The sequence below is a fragment of the Marmota marmota genome, unplaced genomic scaffold, assembly GCF_001458135.2.
Source record: "Marmota marmota marmota unplaced genomic scaffold, marMar, whole genome shotgun sequence".
NCBI classification, from domain to species: domain Eukaryota; kingdom Metazoa; phylum Chordata; class Mammalia; order Rodentia; family Sciuridae; genus Marmota; species Marmota marmota.
In genome coordinates, this window is record NW_025999932.1 from 20,937,130 (window position 1) to 20,952,621 (window position 15,492).

Below are 15,492 nucleotides of genomic sequence, written 5' to 3' on the forward strand. Positions count from 1 at the left end.
ATTTTTAGTTATAACAACAACTATGAATTATTAGTTATTTATTGAGCTATAAATATATTATAGGCTAAAAATAATAAGCACTTGCTTTCACCAGAAAGTAGCTATGATTTGATTTTTAAATACATTATTTAATCTAATCATTACTTCAATTTTATGAGAGAAGGGAAGTAAGTTTAAGTAATTTTTTTCCCTAATATCCACAGTACTCACAACAAAATTCATCTTAACATTATTAATTATGTTTTCTAGAAGCTATGGTTAAGAACTCAGTTCAAGTTCTTTTTATGTTTCAAGTGACTTATTACAATCTTGAAAGAACATATATAGTTGATAAGAAAATGTTAGAAAAAATAAGGAATCATCTTAAATATGACTCCTTAACAAGATGCAGTTCAAGTATATTACTCTTTTTACACTTATTTATCTTAATTCTGTTCCTGTGAATAAGAACCATGACCAAGCAGATTAAAAATGTCATCCGAATCAGTAGTGTAAACTATTATAACGGTGAACATTATATTTAACTCAATATGACCAATAGAATTTCTCAGTTTTTACCTTATAAGTTCCAATTTAGAGACTGTCAAAGGAAATTTGCAAATTAGGGACTGGAGGTATAGTTCAGTGTTACAGTGCTTGTCAGAAAGCGACAAGCCCTGTGTTCAATCCCCAGCACTGGGAAAAGAAAAAGAAAAAAAGAAGGGAAGAAAATAAAAAGAAAATTTATAATTTTTTGCTAATTATGTATTGAAAATAAATGGGAAGTGGTAACAACAAATATCAGAAGTATTATCTATGTCTAAAAAGCATGCAAACTTTAATATTTTAATGGAAGTGTCAGTGAGAATACTTTGAACATATTTGATAGCAAAATCTCACTCATATTAGTAAGGCATATGAAAATGGGAATCTAATAATGAAATAAATGCTAAACTAGTAAGAATATACTAATGATTAAAGCACAGCTAGTTCCCATCTTCCACCTAAGATAATTCCTGTTTCTTTATCTATACAACTCTTACTTGGATTTTGAACTCAGATCAATTATTTCTTCAAAACAGTCTTTTTTTCTTGACTTCTTAATTTTTCAAATACCTTCACATTGATATGGGAATATTCACTTCTCTTTCAAAGTTTTCTTCACGGTGATTTTAAATGAATTTTTTGTAAGTCTTTTTTTAAAAAAATATTTGTTTTTGTAGTTGAACACAATAACTATTTATTTATATGTGGTGCTGAGTATCGAACCCAGGACCTTGCACATGCAAGGCGAGCACTCTACTGCTGAGCCATAACCCCAGCCCCCCTTCCCGCCCCCCGTAAGTCTTAATTCATATTTTTCTCATCTAGTACATAGTAAATTTTAGAAGTACAGGAATCTAACATCTTTGTTATTACTGATATTTTGTTACGTTCTGGTTTAGGAGACTGTCTGGCACATAGTAAATATGCAATAAATGTCTAATAAAGGAATGAAAAGATCTACTTTCTTATTCTCAAATGTATTTGTGAAAGATTGGAGTTTTCTAGGCAAAAACAAGAGTTCAGAGTACTTTCTGTCAATTGGGCAGGGATCTGGGATGAAGTAAAGGAAGAAGTAGATAAAGGACTAAAAAGAATTGACACTAAAGAGATCTACTTATATATTTTAGGAATTCTATGCTTTAATTTCTTCTCCCATTGTATTTCTCAAATGCTCATAGTTAGCTATGGAATAATGACCTTTTTCATATTCAAATTCTCTAATGATTCTAAACACAAAGAAACTCTGAACATTTTCAAAAGCCCTAGTAGCATTTAGAAAATTTAAGTTGGCACAAGAATGAGCCATTGAACATATGTTGCTGTGTTAAGTAGTTGGGAGAATTAGGTTTTTAATTGAAAGTGCTTTCTTCAAGCTTCCTATAAGTCTTTTACAGGATTTTTTGGTTGTGTTTTAAATTACAAAAACTGGAGACAGTTATATCTTCTTAGTTTGCTATGCTTATGAAATGGGCTAAGAATTTAAGATTTGAAAACATTTTACCACATCAATAAATCACAGAAAGAAAAATATATGCTGAGAGATATGATTTATTATTAACGCTAATGGATTACAAAGTTGAATGATTAATAAAATCTCTTTGTCTATAATATATTGAAATAGAGAAAGAATAAGTAAAAATTATACATTCATTTTGCCATTAATTTATGCTGATATATATATAAATTATGCTAAAATTTTTATATCTGGGTCACTCTTGTAGAAAAATGCATAAAGGAAGAAACAAAGCATGCTAGGAGAAAATGCTTTTCCAACAGAAAAGAGGTTTGCTTGTTAAAAGACAATTTTAAGAAAATAGGATCAGCAGTTGTCACCTTACACAAGTCAGATGTGGTATTTATAGCTGGATCTTCAGTCTTCAGATTTTCATAAAAATTTTAAATATGCATTGAAAATATGAAGGATCATCTTCAAAATGAACCCTATCCATCAGTACTTTACAATCCATTTTACATTTATTCATTTTTAAGTATGTCTGTGGAGTTGTTCAATGTACTGGGTATTTCTCATTATACTCAGAGCTTTGAAGGTCTATATATATATTTTTCCCACTATTTGTTCATGTGGGTGGCTGTAGGAGTCTTTCCTAGGAAGCGGAGGAGTGTATTTTTCTAGGAGTACTGTCTATCCAAATGCATTATGAAGCATGCAATAAGATGACTGACATCTTTGCTTTATTCCCAGAAAACTTGTTCTTTATGTGGTGATATAAAAATTTTTTTTCCAAAAATTAATTTATATTTTATTAACTGTTTATCAAACATACACTTGACTAGGATTGTTCAGAATAACTATAAATACTAAAGAAATCATGTCCTTAGACTAAATTCGGTTGTAATATCAAAATTTTATCAATATAAATTCGAAGAAATTTTTGCTTTATATAATATATTATGACCCAAATGTTTTTTTATATTTTATATATTTTCACATTGCACTCAATGCAAATATAAAACAGATATCAGTGTAGCGTGGAACAGGCAAAGACTAGAGAAGAGAGGTTATTTCATGTCCATAACTATTAGTGTCGCATTGGCTAACCTGGTAGAGCCTTCTGTGTCATGACTGCTTCATTTGTGAAATGATAATGATGGTTTATGGATAATAAGGTCTCCCATAATTTGGAAATTGTGTAAGTCTCTGAGGCACAGAAAATAAAGCTTTGAAAGGATAAATGATTTACTGAATAAACGTAAGACTGACTGGCTTTTAGTAAACACTTGAACAGTAAAAATTAACAGAACATCTGTATGACAACAGAAAAATAACAGCACATTTCATTTCACATTTCCTTTTGTTACTTTGATATAAATAACAAGAATGCTATTATTGCCTAATTAAATGCAAATCATGCTAAATATAATTCACTTCCATGTGTCAGAGAAAATAAGCAAAATAACAATGTCTAACATTTATATGGCACTTTTATAGTTTATAAAATATTTTGTAAAACATATGCTCAAGCAAGGAAGGTGATTTCAATGATAACTACATGCAACAAAACACTGAATCTTCTTTCATATAAGTGTTCTGATTAGACAATAGAGTAGGATAGTATGCATTGGCCTTTAGAGGTTTCAAATGTTTAATTTATATAATTATGTGAACTTTCTACTTACATCATTTTATTATTGACAGTCTTAATTATCCAGTGGCCAGGAATAATATGTGAAATATGGATATAAAATAGTGTCAAAAACAGTACAAATAAACCAGAAATTTAATGTTAGGCAAAATATTATCAGAAACAAAATCCAACAAAAAGAATGTAATAAATAATAATTTGGGGTTCTTGTAACTCTTCATGCTTTAACAAAAGATTAGGCAACTACAAAACTCATTCTCAAAAGTCACTAATTTCACATGTCTTTCTGTATAGTATTCTGAAATTTTTATTTATCTACATCTAAAAATAGATAAATTTTGTGGAGCAATTAATAAATATATATCACACGTCCTAGTAGAAGACATTGTCTAGCATACATAATAGAATTTAAGCAATGATCTTAAAGTAGGCAAGAGGAAAGAAGTTGGTATGAAAATACTATGTAAACAGAATTGAAAAGAGGTCAAAACAATAGCAATGTTTTCAATAGGTTTTAAATCTATACTAAAATATAGAAAAGAACAGATTTGTGGTTTTATTACCTATTCATGTTGTGATAGTTTTTAATGTCATCTAGGCCTAGTTTTGAGGTTTTGGTCAAAGTTCACTTTAGTTCCTCTTCTCAAAGAGCTCTTGAAGTCCACACACAATCCACTTCCCCTGCTGGAGTCTGGCACTCTGGGCCACTATGTATTCACCATAATACTCTGGCTCCAGGTTTCTGAGAATAGGGACAATCTCTATAATGTGGAATCTGAAAACTTATTCAGATCGGACAATTGCAAAGAAGCCACCCCACTGCCCTGAAGGCTGGAGCTCTCTCTCACCCCATCCCACTCCAGGTGTGGTCCTTTCTTCCTGCAGCTTTCCCTGATGTAGAAGTGTAGCCAAAAAAAAAAAAAAAAAAAAAGCCATTCATCTAAGGATCATTGTTCTATGTCCATCATGAAAAGAATCTAAATCTTACAAAACATGCAAAACTCAACTCTCAATGTGAATATAAAGAATACAATTTAACTATAAAAAAAATATATCACTAATGCTGAAAAGAATGAGTTTTGAATTTCCATGACATAAAAATTGATGCATTTAAATTAGAATTACATCTCTGCAGTAAGTAATGATTCTATAGAATTTGACTGTGTGATCTAATGTTTATATACAAAGGTAGTTTTCTCAACTAAGTCACAAAAATCATGTATTGCTATAAAATATTTACCATGTACATAGATGTATACTAGATTCATCAATCAGCTTTGGCATGTGTTTGTTTTTCAAATTCTTTATACAAATTCACTAAAAATATAAGACGTAGTATAGGACACACCTTATATTAAAATTATATGAAAGTAAAAGTTTTAAACAGAAAAGAAATTATTAAAATGCAAAAAACTGTCTTAAGTACACAAAAGATTCAACCTAAGAGAGATCTTATTTTTGAAAGATAGTTGAAAATGCTAAAATAATTATCTAATAATAACAATTTATAGTTATTAATCTCTTCAAAAGAATGATTAGGTATGGAGGGAAGTAAAAGTATGATAATTTTATGTAAATTAGCTGGACATCAAAAATACCACTTTACTTACGTTTTTAAATTTGAGATGTAAACAATAAATGTTTTTAAAAGTGTAAAACAAGGTCTAACTAGAATAAAATCAAGCTGTTCAATTAATAACCCTCACTGAAAACAAAGGGTGATAAAACATGTAAACCATGGGCTCCATGCTATACTTAGTAAAGACAAATCAAATGATATGAAGCTGGAAAAAAAAAGCACGGAAATTATAGCAAGTATGAACAGAAATGGTAAACAAGAACAGGGATGTTTAACAGGTACCAAGGTCAGCAAACAGCTTTGACAACAATGTGTATGGATTTATGTTTTAAAAGATAATCAAGGTAAAAATATGATAGCAATATATTCATTTTTCTGTTCATTAGCTTCTAGTTTAATAATATGGAGAATTTCTTAGCATTATTATTGGCAAAATTATAGTATTATCTCCCCCAAATCTTGACTCCAGGAAACTCTTGTTCTTGGAAACTGCTAGTTTCTTTAGTATATTTTGGTAAATCCATTTAGATTTTAAACTAATCCATCTAACGCTTAGCCAAATCTTTATTGTGAGAATCAATATTCATGGAGGATTCCTAGAAGATACATAGTGCCTCCATGTGCTATCAATTCTTAATTTTATTTTTGCTTTAAGCCAGAGCAATAGAGAACAGAGATGCTATTTAAACCTTTTGCAGGTGTGCACTTAGCGATTTCTGTTTGGCATTATGCCATCAGCCTATTTTGAGAGACTATCAGGCAAAGAACTCTGCAAACTTGATAATGTCTTTATTTTAAGGATCCCAAGGAGAATATTTTCTTCATATTATAGAGGCTAGGTATATGAGAAACCGTTGGCAAAAATATACTGCACTACTGGAAAATTCCTTAGTGTATTAAAAAGATACTTAGAATTTTGATTATAAATGATAATTCTTTCTGCTTGAAAAATCTGACATTCATATGTTCTCTTTAACACACAAGAAATGGTACTTGTTTTATTTTCAAAACTGGTTTGCATTCTGACACTACAGCCCTCTTTTCCTATTTCTCTGCCTTTTTTATACTTCTTTACTTCCTCATTTAAAAAAAAATACCTCATTGTGTGATTATGCTTCATTGGAAGTCAAAGAAAAATTTTTAGTATGTCAAAATAACAATGAAGTAGGCTTAAAATAATCAGGTAGAAATATAACCTGATCATCAGCTAGCTAGAGAAAAGAAGTTATACTTCCAACACAATTGTATAACAGTTTTGTAGTTTTATCTCCTATTATGTAAAATAAAGAGTGTGATCTAATCTATTGAATCTCTAAAATGTTTTTGTGCTCTGAAATGTTCCGACGTAGGGTTGCTCCCCTCCTCTGCTTTTTGCAATATAAATGGCAGTCTGTAACAAACTAGGGCACATAAAAAAAAAGTCTGTATTCTTTATATAACATATTGCTTAGGCTTTGTATTTTCATCTTGATTTATAATCTAGATACAGGTATTTGAAAACTCCACGTCAATAGCCCTCATGTAGTTCATTTTCTAGGCTGAGTTGGGGAGTATAAAATGAAAGGAGGTAGAAGAACTCCTTAGCAGGCTGTAAACACTTAGGACACTTAAAATGGACTTGAGTGGATCAGAGAAGACTTCTGTAAAGAGTGGTTTGTGTGCTGAACTGGGGAGGATGAGAAATACAGAATAGGAAAGAGGATGTTAAAGGCGTAAGGAATGGCATAAGAGTATGAATAACTAAGAGCAGGGAAAGTTCATATCTTTACTACAATTTTATATTCCAGAATCAAGAGATAAAGGTGGAGAAGGAAAATGGAGAACCAGATGAGAATTTGATCAGTTGTGATTAGGAATGTGAACTGTACCTTGAGAGCATTAAGGATAAATCCATCTGTAGATTTTATTCCAAGTGTGACATGATTTGGGTATACTTTAAAAAGATTCTTTTGACTCCCTAGAGGTGCTGACATGCAGGAATTCAAGAGGAGAAGAGAAAACACATTTTGATGAGCTGCTTCAATTATTTAAGAGAGATATAGATCATTAATAAAGTATTCTTGTAAAACTCTTTTACCATGGTCTAGTTTATTGTCTTTCATGTAGCAATGACTTAGAGATATCAACTCATAAACTAAAACTGCCCAAATTTGCTTTATAATGTAACAGCTAGGTTTTTCTTAATATGTAACACACCTCTTCAAACTGTATGCATTTTTCTGTTATCAATATGTCAATCCTTAGGGTCATGGTTTAGCATGGATATAATCACATAGGTAAGAAAAGCAAGAATTGTTTTCCACCAGAATTAGAAATCCTAAAGGCATAGCTTAAAATTGTTTCTAAAAATTAGTAATAATAGACACCATATGGATGTACTTTCTAAATTAACCAAAACTGTGTGTTTGCTTAATGACATACATTCAACTGCAGTGTGGTTTCAACGAGTTGTAAAATATGGAAAGTAAAAGAAGTGTCGCAGTTCTTCAAATGAGAAGTGCTTATAGAATCTCAAAATTTAAAGCAAATAGTACCTATGGAGTGAAAATGACATCCGCTAAACAAGGCTCCCAAATACTAGCAAAAGTATACCAAACAGGATCCTAATTATAATAAGTTATACTCCATCTATATATGTCAAAATACATTCTACTGTCATGTTTATCTAAAAAAAAGAAACCTATTTTAAAAAATTTTAAAAAAAGAAATTGAGGTGTAAGTAGAACTTTCAGTGGTGTTTTATTTAACAAAATCTCAGTGTTGTAAGTTACTATTTAGAAATTTTCCTTTGTAAAATTTTACAGGGGATATATATTAATCATTATGTTATTTTTCTTGAAGTATATTATGTTTGTATTAAGACACTAAAATGAAAAGAAGTAAAAATTTCATATTAAATTCCAGTGCATGACTTTTTAGAGTAAATAGAATGTATTTTAAAAATAGTTTATATAATTGATTTACAGTAAGTGCAATAAGTAAGATCTTGGAAATATTAACCACAAATGGCTTCATTATCTTTCTCTTTTTTTTCTCTTGACAAAAGATTCCTATGTTCCTAATGAAAATATACATAAAGATTTTCAATTATTTTTAATGATGTTAAATTATATGTCATAAACTTTGTAAAATATCGTTTTGGTTATCAGAAAAAAAATATTAGTTTAATATACATTAGTTTTGAAAAGCCTTCTTGCATTAACAGCTTTTCTGCACACTGTATCTGGTCCACACAAGGGCAGCATAATTTGATATCCAACTGGTTATTCAACATATACAAATCTTCTGTCTCTGAAATATGTTTAAGTTCCAGTTCTTTATGTGATAATTATAGTGTTATGTAAGTATAGAAATTTGAAAAACAATGATGTTCTGAAATTATCTTTCTGTATTACTGCATTTTCTATTGCTATAACAAAATACCTGAGTTTGGGTATTTTGTAAATAAAGTAAAGGTGTCTATCTAGTTCACACTTTTGAAAAATGAAAATCCAAGACTAAATGACCCTATCAGTATTGTTTCCAGTAAAGAACTGTGGCAGATACCATGTCAATAGCAGGAATGAGGGTGCAAGAGATGGTATGATGACAAAAGAAGCAGAAAGAAGTCAGTGTCCCTCTTGTTAAACAACAATCATTTCAATTAAGAAATACCATGATTTGGAGTTTGTTTTCTCTCTCAAACTTCCTTTGGGGAAAGCAATATTGTTTCTAAGGCAATATTCCTTTGACTCAGTCAACTCTCACCAACCTGCACTTCTTAAAAGTCCCACCACCTTTTTTTGTTGCCATACTGGGAATCAAGTGTCCAGCAGAGGAACCTTGGGGGGACACACTCAAACCACATCCAAACCATAGCATTTTGTAAGTAAAGATAATTTCTCAATAAGGAAATCTATTATAGTTTGCTAAGTAATCTCTATCCCGCTGGTGAAACTTGATTATCTGCTATTATATAAAAATAAAAATAAAAACCTAAACACCGATTTTGCCTGTCCGTGCCATATTACATGTTTTTAGAATCTGGCAAACCATGTACAAATACTCTGGTCACAAACAATTAAACAGAACAAGCTGATATGATATGTTCATAGTTCAAGACTAGGAACAATTTGTTATGTAATTAGAAAACTTGAGATGAAGTCGCCTTAATTTTCATGGTACATACGCATCTAAACATGTGCATACCGTGGAACATGCAGCTATCCATGTAAACGATGATGTGTCTTGGATCCTAAGTGTCCCCCAAAGGCCTATGTGTCAAAGCCTTGGTCCCCAGCATGACTTTAATAGAAGGTGGAGACTGAGAGGTGGGGTCTGGTGATAGGTTTTTAGATCATTGAGGAATGTGCCCTTGAAATGTGCCATCTCTTTTGCTTTTCAGTGGCCAAGAGGTGAGCAACTTCTTTACTTGCTCCCCCTACCACAATGTACTGACTCTCCACATGCCCACAAGCAATGGAGCCAGCCAACCCTGGACTGAGTCTCCAAAACTATGTGCCAAAGAAAACTTTTTCTCATTTTAAGTTTATTTATCACAGGTAATTTTTATAGCAACAGAAAGCTGAATAACAGAATGTATATGCAGATATATGTATAATTTCAAATGTAATTTTAGTATCCTTGCTAAGCCTATTATTCATATGGCTTTCCTATCAAACAGTGCACTTCTCAAAGACAGAGATTACATTTTGTTAATCTTTATGTTCACAGGATCTAGTCTTTTGTAAGTAACCACTCAATAGGTGATTTTAAATTGCATATTCACAAAACAGAAATTATTAATTTTAAAACATTTGGGACATAGATTTCATGACATCTCATAGAGATTAGGTAAACCTTGAATTAATTTAAATGAAACTTGAGTAGTGTCCTAGAATTCCCCATTTTCTACTTTTCCACATTAATATTTCTTTTCTTGAGAAATCCTTACTGATTCATTGGTCATATTCTGGTTCCTGAGATAATTTTCAGCAAATGAGGAAATTGTTTTTAACACACTACACATCTCTTGTCCATGATCTTTTTAGTAATTACTGTTCCATTATATCCAGTTTATATGCTTGTTTACTAAAAGAGAAAGGCAATTTTTTGCAGTGTTTCATTGACTTTTGCTCCCCTAAGTACTGACTCTTGTATTAGATACATATCAACTCATCCTCACTTTACTGACTTAATGCATATGTGAGTGCAATCTTGGCAATACACTTCAAAACTTGGAAAGTTAATATGCACTTCCAAGTTCCCTGCTTCCATTTAATGATAATATGTTTAAGTATTTGTTGAGAAAATACTATGCAGGTGTGTTATAATCAAGACTCACAGCAAGCAGTTATGTAGTGAGAGGATGGGAGACAATGTCTGCCTTCTTAATGAAACTTTGAGGCAATAAAACTGTGTCCAGTTAAACACAGAAAGGGTCTCAGAACTCTGAAGGGTGGGAGCACTCTGAGCAGTCATCTGTCACCTCTTCTAAGGATTGCCAAGGGGCCCCATCTAATTTATAGCACTGAATAAATATTTTCAAAAAAGTGCATGATGACAGGATTGGGGTGTTTATATAAAATACATCCATTATTAATATTAAATGAAAGACAGAACCTTAATCATTTCAATTAAGAAATACCATGATTTGGAGTTTGTTTTCTTCATGTTGTCAAATTTTAAAACCTAATTTTCTGTAATAATTCATAATTACTTCTTCTTTTCATTCCATCTGGAGGGTAATCAACATATAAGCATATGAACCAGCTGCTGCCCCAGTCATGGGGCATCTGCCAGGAGTGACCTGGGCTCTTTTCCAACAGCAGAATTCCCAGAAAACTGTCTAGCTGAAAGGAAATTAGTATGAGTGCAAACACAGCTTCCTTTTCACCCAACATTTTCATTCCTTGGGATCTTTGGCCCTCTTAGCTCATTTTTCATACCAATGATTTCACAACCAAACAACTTTTTATTAGGCTCCTAATTTTCATAGAAGTAATATATAAAGTTACTTAGAGAACCCAGACAGAACAAAATATGAAGGCTTTTTTTGTGGTTTGGTTTTCCAAGGCATACCTAAGAATACCTAACCTTGAAAAAGAAAGGAAAACAAAACTTTATCAAAGGATATTCAATTATAAAATCATATTAATCATAGCCTTAGCACAATCTGGGAAGAGAATAAGTAAAATAAAGTATTATATTGCTTAATTAAATAAAGAATTGTGGCTTTTTGCTTACTCTTGTAATTAACCATACACAGAAGTAAATTTTGGAATAAGATTCTATAACTTTGTTGCATTTGTTATAAAAATGGCAAACACAGAAACTATTTTTCTGTTCAAAGGTTACAAAGCTAACAATCGTTGAGCTTATATTATAATATCAGGCACTGTAAACACATCATGTCAGCTACTCATTTTAACAATAGTGTAAGTAGGTTTTTAGCATTCCCATTTCATAAGGCAAGAGATTAACTTGCACTAAATTAGGTGACTCATTATTTTTTCTGCCTGTTAATCTCATGTTTTCCCACTAAATACCACAAAATTACTTTTTAGATTTTTGGGGTTTTTTTGTTTTTTAAATAATACTGGCATCATTACTCATTTAAATACCTTAATGCCATAGTTTCAGTGCAAAATAGAATTTCAAATAGAATTGCTTGGACGTAAAAATATAACCCAGACAGTTCTTAATATTTTCAAGGAACGCTTTTGAAAGACATATTGTAAAAAATAGTTCCTTTCTAATGTGGACAGTTGAGCCACTGACAGTTTTTGCTTCTGGTTTCATTTCCTTTCAACTGGGTGTTTAATTTTTAAGGTATTTCCAGGATTTATAATTATTTTTAATAGTCTGACTTATAATATGTTGCTCTTACTTTCTGTCAATAATTTTGCTTCCCAGTAAAGAAAAATATGTTGGAAGAATTTAGAAGAGGATTATCCTCTTACAAAAGATTTCTTCAAAGATTTTTCTTTTCTTAAAATTATGATGAAACATGTTTCTTTTTCTTTTATTTTCAATTCCAGTCCCAATGGATACTTCACTAAAATTAGATATTTCAAAGGAATATTTACTTTAATTTTCAAGACCTGCCATATGTGTTATAAACTAGAATTTTATAATCAGAATAAATCAAACTTGGCTTTCTTTATCCCTGGTCCTTCATGATTCTCAATAGAAAGTTGATGAATGTTATTTATAAAGTTTTTAGTTGAATTCTACTTAGTCAAATGTCATTACGTTCTGTCTCATAATTTCTAAAATTTGTAAGCCAAATATTGCTTAATTTGAAAGTATGATTTATTTTTTATACCTTAGATTTGTTTTTTAAATTAATAATAATTATTGAAATTAGACTAGGTTTAGCTGTTGAACCAAGTTCATGCTGAAGAATTTTTAATACTTAGCATGTTAAGATACTGTTTTTGGTGCTTACATTGATCAAATAAAACAATTTTTTCAAATTCTATGATAACACATATTTATATATCTCTTTCTCTCTAACACTTTCTTCTCAAAAATTCTCTCTCAACATTTGTGCCTATTCTTTTTTGTTATCTTTAGATATATTACTCAATCCATCATAAAAAAGCTTAGCCTTAGCAGTTATTTCACATTTCTTTCTGTAGCTTCACGCTTGTCTCTAAATTAAGGTAGCATTTCTAAATGTTTTCAGTTTTTAAAAACTGTAGATATAATTCTGAAAGCTTATTCTGACTGCGCTAGTTTTCCGTTCCTTAGGATCTCCCTAAATATTTTTTTTCCTATCAGTGGAAAATTTTTTATTAACAACTCTCCTGTTATGGTTTGAAGGGTGTGTGCCCCAAATAACATTACATGGAAATCTTAACACCCAGAAATTTAGAATATGACTTTATTGCATTGAGGCACATATAATTAATTAAGATGAGGTCATGATGGAGTTGGGTTGACCCTTGCTTAATAAAATCTGTGTCATTATGAGAAGAGAACACGTGGGGCACAGGCATGTGGAGAAAGCCTGTGAGGAGAGTGAGAGAGACAGAGGAAGGACAGCCCAGTGACACCAGGGACAGAGTTTAAAGTGATGCATCCACAGATGAAGGGATGCCTGGACCTCTCAGAAAACAGCAGAAACTAGAAGGACAAAGAAGTTTTTCTCATGGGTTTCAGAGGGAACATGGCTCTGTAAGCACTTGGATACTCAATGTCTAGCATCTTAGTTTCTGTGAGAACAAATTTCTCATATTTAACTATCCAAATGGCTGTACTTTGCTATGGAAACTTCAAGAAACTTAATACAAGTGCTGTGCTCCATAAATGAAATCTCTTGTCATCTTTACCAGTCATCCTGAACCCTAAGGATCAATACAATTCCAAATTTTCTCAGTTCTGTTTTAATCATAATAGTTACAGCTCTATCCTATAGATAGATATTCCTTGCCCTATCTTTGTCACAGACCTTTATCATATCTTAATTAAATTCTTAGAAGACTGTGTGTGGTGCCTTCATGCATTAATAGTCTAATTCTTTACTAGTTCCTGGCTCCACCCACTTTCCTGTATAACTTTACAGGTGCTTCCATCAGAACTTTAAGCTCTACCATGAAGTGTTAAATAGCCAGGGAATGCTAGCAATTGTAATTCACAGACTTAAAGGGGCTTGAACACTGGAACTCCACTTTAGTACCTTTCCGCCACTATCCCTGTGAAATATGCATGGGTTCACCCACTAGAGCATAAAATACATATGGTTCAGTCACCTTCAACCTCTGTAACTGCAGCCAACTGTCAGCATGTGGAGGAGTTCAGTAGAGATCTGAAAAACTGCTACTCGATTACACTGCTGCAGCGCATTCTTCTAGGCTAAATTTAAGTGCTCATTGCTTTAAGACAATATTTTTTTTTTGGTTTGCTATACACACACATTCTCCTATATATGTGATATATTACATGTCAAAATTATTATTACTGTAGCAATCGATGAACGATAATAATATTCCCTTGTGTTTATATATGACATTGTGCTCATCTATTTGTCTTTCAATGGACCCTTAGGTTATTTATAAGCCTTGGCAACTGTGCGTAATGTTGCAATGAACATGAGGGTCAGATGTCATTATGAGGTGGTGATTTTTTCTTCTATGGGTACACTTCCAGATGAGGAATACCTGAGTCATATGGTGGGTCTATTTTTAATTTCTGTAGGACTCAATACTACTTTCAATAAAGTCTGTTCCAGTCTATGTTCCCACCAACAATGCATTAGGTGTTACAGTTTTCCTTCTCCATATTTGTTATCACTTGTCTTTCTGACAATAGCCCTTAGAGGTGTGAGCTGATATTTCACAGCTGCGTCCATTTTCATTAGCCTAATGATTAATGATGCTGAACATCTTTTCATACATCTGTTTGCCATTTTTTATGTGTTCTGAGGAGAATTTTCTGTTCAGTCCTTTGCCCGTTTTGTAATCAGGTTATTTATTTTGCTGTTCTTGAATTGGAAAATTTAATATTGATGGCACATTTTAATAATATTTCAACAAAGAGTATACAGATATAAATTATATTGATTTCTTTGATTTTTATTTTTTGTTTTATGAAAACGTAATGGCTGCTTTTCTCTTCACAGAATATCATTTTATCCTGAATTATCTCAGAAATAAATTCCTTTGCTATGTAGATATCTTGCTTACATACCTCGCTAAGCAATGCACTGCAATGCAACAAATTTAATGGAGCTCATGATATATTTGACTCTGTGATGGACTGTGTTCATGTCTAATGAATCATGACAACCTAATGGGTTGATTCCATGGAAATAGGAAACTTATTAAAATCTGTATTTTTACCTATGATGCAGAACTAAGCTTCCAAACACGGGGGCTTCTGTTTTCTCAAATTAAAGTATGGCCTGCTCACATGTTTTTTTTTTTTTTTTTTTAATGAAATTCAAGCGAAATTTGTTTCATGGTCTGAGTCTTAGTTCTTTTCTACATTTCTCACAGCAGAAGAAGTATCTGTCTTAATGAAAACATTAAAACCATCCTGGAATCGCTCAAAGAACTGCTGTAAGCTGCTCAGAATCCATAGCACTATGTGTGGAAATTTAGCTCTCAGATGGCCAGGACCCTGCAGCAGTTCTAAAAACCAATTGTCACTCTCTTTCTCCATCATAGACATTTCTTAAGTCCTCACCTGCAACATTTTTCTATGTATCATTTCACTTTAGATATCCTGAATATTTAGGTTCACTTTGAGTAGTTTTATGTACTATTTTACTGAAATAAAATCTCAAATCTCTTTGAAGGA